Below are 13,107 nucleotides of genomic sequence, written 5' to 3'. Positions count from 1 at the left end.
AGCACGTCCCTAAACCGGCAAAAGCTGGGGTGTCTAACAGCAAAGTCAATACACCATGTTTCTAATTAGACTGAGCTGCCAAAGACCTGCCTTGAACTGCTAGCTAATTTTCCCAGGTCTGTGACCCACTCTGTGATGGAAGGCACTGCTGCCTCCCTTTGTGCACCCCAGGGTCTTTTCTGTATGGGCTACTGAGCGATCCCTGCCAAGGGTCTCCAGCCTGATGAACAGGGGAACCTTCCACAACTTGGGCAGTGCCTGAGGATGCCCAGCCCTCCCCCTTTCAGGGCTGGCACTCCTGAGCCTTTCTGATGCTCAGGCCTTCCAGGACTGATAGTAGAACTGGCCCTCAGGAGCTTCCTTGCCTTCAACTGTATGTTTCAAGAACAGACACTTGCCACCTCAATTGTTTTGGCTCAATCCAGTTCAACAGTACCTAATACTTAGGGAACACCCTAGTAGCTACACCTTTGGAAAAAGAAAAGCAAACTGCATGCAGGATCTGCTACAATTCCTTGATGTGAGGAGACTTTTCACTCTATTTCATACCACTTCTATGCAACATAGTATTTTCATTCCAAGAAGAACAAGGAAATAAAAAACATTTACAGAGTTACCAAAAAGTTCATGAAGAAACGAAGGGCACAGCCATACACTGACATGCTAATATAATACATACAATTAAAGGAACCGAAGGCTTAATGAGTGCACTGAAGAAAGGTTATTTTAAGTGCCTGATGCTAATAGTTTCTCAGTCAGCTTTCTGATATCTATGGAAATGACTGACTTTAAAAGAATGCTTCTATGCAAGTTTAAATAAGTTTAAAAACAAACTTCTCTACAATAGTATGAGTGATGGTCCTAGGTCAATTAATCTGCAGATATAGCTAACTGGAGCAAGAAACACCAATCACATGGGAACAAGAAAGATCTTTAAATGTTTGAGCATGAAGAAATACAACCAGGCTTGCTGCACCAGTGTGTTGAAGACTTCATTGCACTGCAAGGCTCACTTTTTAGCTAGGCCTTTGCTAAATTTCTTTCCTAAGTCTGGTTTACCAAACAGGATAAGCTGAACAAATTTCATTTAAATAATAATAATAATAAAAAAAAATGGGATCTACTTTCTATTGGGGTTGAGATGAACCACCTCAGTTAATTCCTTACCCATGGCACCTCTGTCTGATGCCAGCCAAGCCTTAGAGGGAGACAGGCCAATGCTTTAGCAGACAACAAAACCTCTTTTCTTAAGACATTTCTTCTCACACTAGAAAAAAAAAAAACAAAACCTGCTGGTTTTTCTTTCATTGTATATTTAAAATAAACCTTCTGTCCTTCCTGGGGCAACTCCTGCTTCCAAAGCCGTCTCCCTGGGAGTGAGATTTGGTGTTAATACTGTTTGAGGGCAAGAAGGAAAGGCAGGTGACCTGGGAGCCAGGCAGAGCTCTGGCACAGGGGTCGGCAACGCCTGTCACAGGTGGCATGTGCCAAGGCTGGGAGCTGAGCATCCCTATATGGGCACCATGAGCTGTTGTGGGTGGGAAGCTCCCCTTGTGCAGCAGTGGGTGCCCACAAACCCACTGATGAGCAGCATGTCCTAGCTGCCACTAGCTTTCACCTGGTAGGTTCAGTCCCTGAATTGGGAAGGAAAATAGTCTGGCCAAGCAGCACTGAAAAGTTGCCAGAATCTGCTCTAAAACACAGAAAGGGGGTTTTACACTTTACGTGCTCTACCATTCTCCCATCCTCATGCATTCAGGGGATATATGGATACAGGGTGGTGCTAAATCCAGACTCCTTCCTGGGGGAGAATGTGCTGGCAAAGCAATAAACCCATCCTAGAGACAGGCATAAATATGGCCCACAACCTGAATACTGGAGGATTTGGGCATTTTCTTACTTTTTACCTCACTTCAATGCTATTTAAGCATGGAAATGTAATAAGTCAATGCAGTGAGGGTTAATCCTGGTGTCTGAGTATCTGACAGTCCTTAGCCTTCTTTTTAGCTGCTGTATGTAACTGATCTTAAATCTGAAGAACTACTGAGTTACAGACTGAGCCACTTTTGTTTATATCAGACTAGATTTACAGGAGGCACATGTTCAAATTCTGGAGAATTTTGGGAGATCCTCGAGGTGTTCCCTCTCTTTCTTAGTCTAAATGCCAGCAAATTCCTCTTAGAACTAAGAGCTGTTTTCATAGTGTTACCCTGTTTAAGTACACCCACTTTACCTAGATCAGATCATATCCAGAGATGAGTAACGTACTGAGAAAGTAAGTTTCTAAACAGGCATTTTGTTGTACCGAGATTCTTTATAGAACCATGATCTTTCTGTGCATCATATTGCTTGTGAGGGATTAATGGTAATGGCTGCAGTGAGATCTGAGGGCTTGTCATATTTATGGCTGTAGAAAAGGAGAGACTTTCTGCACAATGGTTGGTGGATGACACTGAGCACTTTATTCATAGTGTTAGGACACTGCCCATAAGAGCTGAGCCTTTTTCTCCCCTCTTTCTTGAGCACATGAAGTGCTCTGCTGAGAGCAGGAAAACAAATTAGGTCATTGACCTTTCCCATGACCTTGACACAAATTCCAGTTTGCATTGACCAGAAGAGCGCCTACTTGAATGGGACCTGTCCTGTCCTCTTTCTCACCCTGTCTCACCCATTTCAAAGTGGTAGAAACAGAACAGAAAACCAAAGCTCAGATAAAAAAGGGGGATTTTTTAATAACAAAACCTCTTGGGGCCTTCCTGCCTTCCTAATTTAAGGAAACTAAGTTATTTCATTCTAATACTGATATTTAGCAATGTTGACAGCTCTAATACATTTTAGCTCCTTCAGATCATATTGTTAAGCCAACTCACTTTTACAAATTAAGCTGAAAAAATACAGATGCCATAACTTGTGAGCCTGATAGGTAATGACAATTGTGCTTGCATTTAAACACAAAGTGCATTTAATTCCTTCTTGTGCTGCATTCTCTAGTCAGAGAGCACCCAAACATTTTACAGCAAGAATTAGATCTTAACAGTTTGTTGTATGGGCCACCTCTCGTGTCAAGGGAGACCAATACAGATCACTTCTCCTGCCTGTTGGTTAACTACCAGTAGTACGGCAACTACAGTTGTTTATATCAAGTTCCTTATAATAAAAAAAATATTTAGATGCATGTCTTCTAAAATAAATAGGGGTGTGTGTGTAAGGAAGCATTCAGTTATGGCCAGAGCTTTGTGATCATTTAGACTGGGGCCTGTAAGATCCAGGGCACAGGCAGCTATGTGGGCAGCAGAAGCAGTTGGTTTCTGTAGCTCTTTACAAACTGTGTGTAAAATTTCTGTAACTGGGAAATCTCCTACACACTCCCCGTCTAGTCTTAGTTCTAGGCTGGGAGTAAATAAATGTGTAGAGGTGTTTTCCCAGGAGTAGGTATTACACCAGTGCTAATGAGGGAATAAGACCCATTTAGCTTCACTCCTCCCCTAATGAATCCATGCTTTTGTAGGTTTGCCCAGACTTCATGCCAGTAATTGCTCCTTCACTAGGAAGGGAGCTTGAAAGGAACTGGGAGTGTGGTATAGGGTCATTAAGAAAGAAGAAAAATTTTGTAGCTAATCGTAATGCAGTTTAATCGACAGAAGTGAAGAGGAGGGTCCAGACCCATGTGCATAGCCAGATCTTTCAACACACTTCAGGCTACTAGTTGGTTTTGGATCACAATTTGAATGTGTGTGATGACCAAGAAAAAAAGTGTTTTTCAAAGCATTCATCACAAGTCTAATTTGATCTCCTGTAAGTCAATAATGAATTCTTGGATTTCTGTCAACTGAAGCAAAGTTAAGCCAATGCTAAACAGTTCTGAAAAACTTGCCCAAAAATCTTATCCAGCCATTCAATGCCGATTAAAGATCTGCCTGTATAAATTCACAAGCAATGCAGATATGCAGTTCCAACATGCAATTGTGCTTTCTGCACAAACAGGACAGGGTGGTTTATGTGCAGTTAGCAAAATGGACACATCTCTGATCCTTTTAAAAATAGGCATTTGTTTTATTTTCATGAAGAATTCAAGTATATGCTCAGCACATATATAAGCCATTGCCCACATTTTTACAGAGGGGAAGAAGGCTAGCATAAAACATTTTTTGTTGTTAGGTGACTTTTCTTGTTTATGAAGACATTTTTCTTCAGCTATGCAACCTTAAGGATAAAAGAAGGCTCTATTTCACAGAAAAGCTTTGTGCTCTGTTTAAGATTATCTTGAAAGTTAGTCAGTATTTTGTTGCTTTAAATAATTATGCCAGCTGCAAACCATAAAGATTAAATATATGATCCTAGCCTGAGCAGAAGGTTAATCTCCTACAAAGGGAGATGAGCCAAAGACTACATCAACTGAAGAAGGGATTTCAGTATTGCTCCTCAATTTTATAAGGAAGGTGTTCATATACAATCCTGGCAGAAAGACAGACAGATGAGGAAGGATGATACATGCATGCTCTGTCATGGGAATTTTGGATGAACTGCATGATTTAGCTAGTTTTTAAGAAACAGGAAAGGAAAACTTGATTAGGAGGAAGTTGGAAATCAGATAAGCAACTTTTTACAGAAGGGTTGATGACTTTTACAAATTACTTAAATAGAAATCATCACAGCTATTAATATCCAATAGCTAAGTAAGAGCTCTTTAGAAATAGAGAAAACAGGAGCCGGTGATTGTGTATTTAAAGTAGAAATTACTTATCTGTCCGTAAGTTGTCCCTGGAGACCTGTGCACTTCTCCTTGGTGAGCAACATTCAATTTCTTATCTGTGAGTTTACCCTAACATTTCCAAACCAGAGGGAAACAGCATTTCTTGCCCAGTGTTTGAGTGGCTGCTTTCTCCTTGGCCCCAAGCTAGGACTGCTTGTCAGGAGAGCTCTGTGAGCCGGCTGTGTCTCAGTGGCTCTGTGGACACACCAGGAGGACAGCTCTGGTTTTCAGCTCCCAACCTGGTTTTCAATATGCAGCAGAAGCTTGCTGCCATTCAACTTAGAGCCCTTTCCTCAGCCTTTTTCCTCTGCCATACTGTACCATGCATGCTTTGTAAACATTTTCAGTCATCATTGCAATAAAAAAATGAAGCTTTATAGTAACAAAATACTTATTTGTCTCCTTAAGTGCTTGCCTACAATTGAGCTTAATGATGCTGCACTTTCTTGTGGTCTCTCATTGCCTAGAGGGTACTTTGTATTGATTAAGTCATTGTGTAGGTCTCAGTAACAAGGAACCACATACAATGCAGACTAGAATAGGAAAAAACTTGCTCAGGTGGAAAAACACATTTATCAGAGTAATGAAACTTTTGATTTGGAGAATCATTTAGAAGAAATACAAAAAGAAAGAAATTTAGTGCTTAAATAGAAGAATTTCCTTTGTGGAAAGGATAGGGATATACCCACTCAGTTTGTTCTCTGTCCTTTCATAAACAAACTGACCAGTCCCATCACAGAATACAAAATATTGCTAAATATGCACTGTGTCAAGTTCCAGTGAGCGTGTATAATATATGCAACACTTAACATTTGTTGATAACTACAACTGGAACAAAACTATTATTTTGCAATTTAGATTATCTCAAATAAATCTATTTATTTTTAGAGAAATTTATAGATAATTAATAATCAAATGTTATGTGATAAATGACAAAAAGTAGTCCAGTCAAACTATTATGTTTATATATTTAATCAATGATCAGAGAAATAGGGCCTATCATTTGTATTGGTATGACAAAGTAAAATATTCAAAGAGACGTTTGAATACTTTAAACGGGCAAGGGTTAAGAAATTTCTTCCATTCCAACTCCAATATAAAGAAAACTCTTTCAACTCTGTGGAATTTTTTCCCAGAGAACAAATTTTCTAATGTGCTTAGGGTAGTCATGTAAGAAAAAGGTAATGAAAAAAATATGTAAGGAGTCTCAAAAAATATGTGGACACCATCACCAAAGAGCCCTTCAGGTTCCCTTCTCTCCACAGGCACCAGACCCCAAGCCTGACCACCAGGCTCCCCACAGCGAGCATGGGAGCGCAGGCATCTCTGATGGGATGCAGGATGGCAGGCAGGGAGCCGCCTTGCACAACCCAAAAGGAAGCAATATAGACAAAAAGCCTGGGGAAAAGTCTTATGTTACTGCCTTTCATGTACAAGTTTACAGGCCGGTGCTCTCCACTAAAAAGCAGCAGCAATTTCAGCTTTCCCTTCTTTGATGGTGATTTCTTGAAGCAAGCTGTGACTGACAAAAATATTCCTTAGATCACGTTGGTGTCCTCTTCTAATATCGCTGTCACCCTGCAAGTTTCCAACTTTTGCAACTTAGTGTAAAATGTAAGCCAACAGACAATATTCTGAGTTCCTCAAACCCGCAAGGGAAGATTATGACTGACTTTTACTTGACAACATTAGCTTCTAGGTGTCTTTACTTTTTGCCCTACAAAAGAAATTGTGCTGGAAGACACTACACACTATGCAGAAATTCAGGAACTGTGGAAATGTTCTGCTAAGAACTTCATCAGGCATGATGGCACCATGTGGGTCTTAAACCTAAGCTTTGGGGTCTCTTGATTGGAACCCTAATCTAAAGCAACTCCCAAACTGATTGCTGGTTCTCAAGCAAGAAGTAAAGCCTCCCTTTTTAATTCAGCCTTAAAGCGGTCATAACCAAGGGACTTTCTAAGTATTTCTCACTGGCAATAACATTTTGTGCTGATTTACAGCTCTCACGCTATTAACCACCCGATTGGCAGAAACTGAAAAATGGTATTTAGAATTGGTTTTGGACAATGTTTGAGTTACTGGTTTCTTACGCACTACTGAGATGGATGTGCTTTTTATGCAGCACAGAGCTACAGACAAGCAAAGCTAATTTTTATGGCCATACCATTTTCTTACTGACATTCATGTGCAACAACACTCTTATCACACAGTAGTATTCATGAAGGACCACAGAACAAGCAAAATAAGACCTACAATTTGAATGACTTGGAAATAACTCTATAGGTGGTTTCCCCAGAACAGCAATCTAGCACTAATTGCCTCAGCTGTACAAGAGAATATATAGTCTTGATTTAAGGCCTGGAGTTCTCTTTTTCAGAAGATGCATGGGCCTGGAAACATATTTGTGTTCCTAACTGTAAGCATGTGAATAATCCCATTAGAGAGATTTTTGTGGCTGGTTTTATGCTTGAAGTTAAAATCACAGTGTTTAGAGGATCCGTGCCTAAGGCAGACGTCAATATTGAAAGAAAAAAGCTGGTTAATACACATCAGCTTTTTTTTTTTTTTTTTTTTTTTTAAGAATGATACCATTTCTATCTTATCTTTTCTTCTGGAAATTGCAGGAACTGAATTCAAAATTCAGTTTTGTTTTTGATAAATAATTCATTGCTCTTCTGATGTTTTATACTTAGTGAAATCACTAGAACTGGGAATTTCTCCCCATGCATCTTGTATCTTTTTTCACAGAGGCCTGATGAGGAGGAATCAATGCTGTAAAAAAAAATTGTTACTGGCCACTGCATTAAAAAAATTAATTTCAGCAGCGGACTTTGCCTCTTTGTTATCCATCTACAGGCATCTAAGCCACACTTAAATATATCTATAGCAGACACTTTAAATGAATCAATTAAATAGATTCCTGAAATAAAAGCTACCTTTGTAAGAGTTCCAGATTTTTTGAATGCATTGCTTCTATTCAAGTTATTAGTAAGAAGTATAATATTTATATAAAAATATTACATAGAACATTAATACTACAGCACTAGTAACTGTGCTTGAAATAATTTACGGCAGATAAACAGCACTTCAGGCATTTTCTTTGGCAATCTTTAATAAACCATGAACTCCAGGATCACTGCAGGTCCTCACAACTGATGTACAGTACTACATGGTGTTGTAGTTCATCCACAAGAGAATAAGAAGGTTTCCACATTCCATATCTCTTGGGCTGAACATTTTACCAGAGCTGAGAGAGGAACAGTTTAAATAAACAGCTTTCAACTTGTAGCTGTTTGGCAGTGCAGTCCAGGGCTTGTGGGTATGAATCATTGATACTGACCCACAGGGGTGCTATCTGGTGTAGGTTTAGTGTGTAACCACCAACCAGCAGCTTGCCTGTGACCGTACATTCAATGTGCTTTCCAGATTTTAAGAATACAAGCTCTATAATTCAAGGCTAAGAATCATAACCAAGATTAACACTTCACTCCAAAGGAGTTAGCATGGCTATATAAATTCAAGAAAGAATCCAAAATAATCTCCTGTAACCTATGTAGATAGCTAAAACACTAGACACACAACTTCTGTGACATTTTCTGTTCATACTTAAAATTCGGATACTGTATAGTACAAGAAATGTCAGTGTCTTCACAGTGTCTGACTCCTATCCTATGCAGGATTCACAGACTAGGTAATTACATTTTGCTAGGTGCACAGTGTGGTGGCTGCTGAAAACAGCATGTGATACTAAAAATACATCAGTCTCAGAGAGGAGCTGCAGGATATTTCCTAAAAACCAGAGCAAAAAGTATCTACATGTAATGTCATTTGGAAGACTTTCTTCATTCAAATCTTTCGAAAGAGAAAATCACAGTACAGCAGGTGTAAAGGGAGGGTAATAACTTAGGTAAACTGTAGTTTCAACAACTCTAGGAAAAGAAGCAACAATCCTATCGTAAACAAATGCCAAGAGAAGCTGCAAATTTGCATCTTTATCGTGTAAATCTATGACCTTCCTGGTTTCCAGTCCTAAGCAATCAGGCTTTCACTGCAAACAACCATTTCTCTCACCTCCACTTAAAATAAGTCCAGCTTCTAAAAAAAAAAAAATTATAAAGGAACACTGAGAATAACACAATCAAATGTCCCAGAGTGACTACATTAGAAGGTATGGTCTGTCTACATTACAAACCCTTGCTTTCTGTCATGAATAAAATGCTACCAGGATCTGTTAAATACTCAGATTCCTCCCTTATGTTCACAGGCACTGATGAAAACTGGAAGTCAAGTTACTTACAGAAGTTAGTCTTTTTAGTCCTTACAAAAGGATTTTGAAAGCTTACATCAATTGCCATATTGCTGCCTGGGAATGACACAGCCCAGGCTCCTTAGCCTATATCCTACAGACTAAACTTGTTTTTAAAGTAAGTTCTCCTGAACTGGCTGTAACTTGCTCAGGGTTGTAGTAGGTTACAACAGCACCATACTCACAGCCCATTAATGGTGTTCCCACTGTAAGATGGCTTATTACTTTTAATCAATAGGATTAGCTCTGCTGTTCTCCTGCCCAGAGTAAGTCAAAAGTGGGCTTCTGACACCAAGAAGCCATGGCTATTGGAAGTGGTATCCCTGACTTTAGGCTGCTGCTCTGAGGCATCCTTTGGAGTCTGCTTTTCTCTACTGAATGCATAGAGGGCCTTGAAGGATGATTAGCTCTTCATTTGAGGTGTTGCAAATCTACCCACACCAGTCATGCTGGAAGATTCCAGCTTGCCTTTAAAAGGAAAGCTGTCAAGAAAAGAAGGCCTAAAGCAGAAGACAGCTAATAGCACAGGGCACTGGGAGATGCCATCCCTCCACCACCTGGGAGCAATGCTACTTAACTTTTACCAAGGCCCATTCAGTAGTTTTATTGAGATCCACTAATTTCCACAGAAATGTGCTCAGCTGTGGGCAGTGTGCCTGCCCCAGTACAGCCATCCCAGCCCATTTCAGGATGCTGTTTATATGCCGTGAACCATGACAGCTTGGTGTCACTGCTTCCCGAGGGAATGGGAAGAAAGGTAGCTCTTCTGCAGGAGCACAGGAGACTCCTCCTGCCCAAGACCTCTGAGGGCTCCAGGCAAGGTTTGCTCCTAGGCCTGGCATAGAGAAGAATGTCATTTGAGGATACCTCCCTTAGAGACTAAAGCTGCTCAGAAATGGGAGTTCTTAAGAATAAAATATGTCCTAGCACTTAATTTTGTAATCAGTTGTCTTTGTTATATTTTCATGTCTTGGTAGAGTTGGGTGGATATGGCCACAAGGCTGGTGGATATTCACATGGAATCCTGCTGAAGAGGCTCATCAGAGGCTGCAAGATAGCAAACAATATCCAAACATCTCTAGGGAGAGGTAGCTGCTGCTTATCTCCAATTTCTTCGAGTTTTTCTAATTTGTGAAACAGATGACAGCACCAACAACTGACTCTTTCATAACTAAGAAGTGCCCTAGCTTTAGTTTAAGGCATCTGTCTCCAGAATTTCTAGGGTGGATAAGTCTAAGAAAGAATTGTGCTTGGTTCTCTCTTACAGAATTTGTTAGGTAATTCTTTTCTTTCTTGGTACGTACGTACTGTGCTTGAATCTGGTAAGCATTTCTAGATGCCAATATAATAAAGAGCAGAAGGGAAGGGAAGGAATGTGGGAAGATTAGTGTAGCTGCTGAAGATACAGATGTGATTCTAAAATCCATTCAGAAGTTGTCACAACTCTAATCATCCTCTGGTTCAAAGAGAACCCAATCTGTGTGTGAAAAATTAGTATCTGCTTCAATGTTCTTCACCACATAGCTCAAGGAGAGTTAGCAGAGGAACCTGTGAATCTTAACATGCCTTCTGTGATAAAGGCAGGTCATCTTTTTGCCTACTCAGAACACCAAAGGAGGTTCTTCACACAACGTGCAATACTAGATTCTTAAAGTTCACAAGGATTCTGGTCTAAGAACAATCCATCAGGGGTAGTAAAATGTGTTGGTGATGCTTGTGGCTCAGAAAGTTCCTGATCTGCTTGTTTCTGGAGGCTGGAAGAGTGCATCACTGAAGTGTGCTTGCCCTGCTCTCTCTCAGTGAGGTTACTGACCACTGTCAGAAATAGAAAATGCACTAGAGAGACTTTTAGTCTGGTTCAGTACAGTTATTCTGGTATCCTTATTAAAATAAAAAGTGGGTCTGAGTGTGATTTTTAGAGGCACCAACAGTCAAAACCCCTGTCTGAAGCCAATGGCAATTGTGGATGTTCAAATCTTCAAAAAATCAGACTTTAAGTATTATATTTATTGAGACTAACAATCAATTTTGAAATTAAGAACCAGTCTGAATATTACCATTGTAAATGGCACAGCATTCTCCTGGCACAATTCTCCCCTCCAGGAAAACCTTAGGAACATCTTGTAATTTGTGTTCATAGGAAAGCTGAGAAAATGTAGGCTTAAGCAGCACTGCCAGCTCTTGTGACTTTATCATAAACCTGAAAACATGATTTCATGTTTTCTTTAAGGTCTAAACTTCTGAATTTATGATGAGAATCTCTGATTACGCATTTGAAAAGGTGAGCTTCAGGTTCTCATGGCTGCAGAGAAAGCTTAAAAATCTGAATGTTAGACTCCACAATCAGAAGACAACCACCTCTACAATCTTTATGTTAAAAAAAAAAAACACCAAAAAAACCCCAAAACCAAAACAGAAGAAGAAAAAATATTTGAAGCCAATCGTGTACTTTTTGGGAACCTGACAGAATTTGAGTGATTTAATTGGGCATTAATACTTAAGTTCAGCTTTACAAAACAGTCATGTTAACATCTAAGTCTCCATGTTTTCCATATGAAATTGGCAGACTTACACACTTTTTAGGGGCTGTAGCTTTATGACTGGTCAATACAAGTTTGTGAGGACCATCAGCACAGGTCCTTTTTCTCACACTATTTCTGGATCATGACCCACTTGTTGGATTTCCACATCTAAGTGAAGGAGGCAAATATTTATATTTAGAACACATTCTCAAGTTGATAGGCCTTTATCAGCACTGCTGGAATTTGGTATCAGGACTGTGCTGAGACCTCTTCCGTTGGGTTCAGAGCAACGTGCATCTTCATCTTCTCTGACTCCCACCCAAATGTTTAGTTTATTCCAGATTTAAACATAAACTGTGGTTGATCAGAAGTGAGAAAAACAGATTTAAATCTTGCTGGGTAATGGCCATCTCAGGTCTTATTGCAGCTGCCCTGACTACTTTTGCTTTCAGCCTTTACTACACAGCTCCCTTCTCAGCTACCTGTGTACAAATGTTAACATCCTCACAGAGCGCCCACACTCCTGACAGGCCTAGGTAGGAGGGTGGGTAGAGCAGGGCATTAAATAAATGACACAAGCCCCTGTCCCAGACCAGGCTTGCCTGATCCCTTTTGTTGGATTCACTCACAGTCCTCCCTTCCTCAGCAGGATTGGCAGCTATAAAGGTACATCAAGTATCTGTCAGATACCACAACATGCATTCAGAGTGCAATTGTTAGGGCTGCAGCTAAGAGTTTGTTGGATCCCTCTGTGATGCTCAGCAAAGTGTTGCTCCTGCCTCCCCATCTGCAGAGCTTCGCAGAAGCTTGCTTTCCCTAGAAATCCCCAGGTATGCCCCGATTTCCAGAGGCTTTCTGTAATGCTTGATATTCATATTGCTGGGAGAAAAACAGAGAAAGTGAGAAAGTTTCTGTACTGCTCCCTGCTCTCTTGAAATAGGAAATAAGTATAACCAAGCACTTTTTCTCTGACATTTGCTTAAGGCTACAGCAGAAGGGATGACATGAACACAGTCCTCTGAGGACAGGAGTGGAGAGTGGAGCCTGGTGACCCTAAGGTACCCTGTTTACCTGAAGAATTGTCTCTGGTAAAGCCTCTGAGTTTTACTACCTCTGTCTGCTGAAAGCATATGACTTAGCGAGGTTGTATCATGAGGTGAGCTGGTTGTAAAGAGAATTCAACCAGCTACATCCATACCTTTTGCAAGTAACAGAAAGACAGTCTCCAAAGAACAATAAAAGCAATGGACTAAAAATAAGCCTGAGGGTTGCTCTGTGTTTCATAGCTTGCTCTGTGACCAGAGTGAGTTACCCATTCTTGGTGCTTCTTCTGGAAGCTTAGTAACAAGAGGCAGTCCCTAATCACGGAAAGCTGCCAGCCTCCTCCAGCCCTGAGCCAAGACAAAACCCCTGGGAGCCAGCCAGGCAGAGCTGGAACCTTGCTGCCCTGCCCCATGTGCCTGTAGGAGCACCACCACTGCCACCACTTTAGAGCCTTAATATACTTCATCCCAAATACAGAT

General features: G+C 40.5%; 1 long non-coding RNA gene across 1 annotated transcript in view; it reads right to left on the bottom strand.

The window, feature by feature from the left end:
• Positions 1-1,262, bottom strand: part of LOC114017105 (uncharacterized) — a 95,171-nt gene extending 93,909 nt beyond the window's left edge. The window contains exon 1 of the long non-coding RNA XR_003561972.2: positions 1,168-1,262. This is a non-coding gene — a long non-coding RNA (uncharacterized LOC114017105). The remainder of the gene's footprint in view (positions 1-1,167) is intronic.
• Between the last annotated feature and the right edge of the window lie 11,845 nt (positions 1,263-13,107).

The sequence above is a fragment of the Falco cherrug genome, chromosome 11, assembly GCF_023634085.1.
Source record: "Falco cherrug isolate bFalChe1 chromosome 11, bFalChe1.pri, whole genome shotgun sequence".
NCBI classification, from domain to species: Eukaryota; Metazoa; Chordata; class Aves; order Falconiformes; family Falconidae; genus Falco; species Falco cherrug.
The sequence above is the reverse complement of the archived record's forward strand: the minus strand, read 5'-3'. Positions and strand labels throughout refer to the sequence as shown.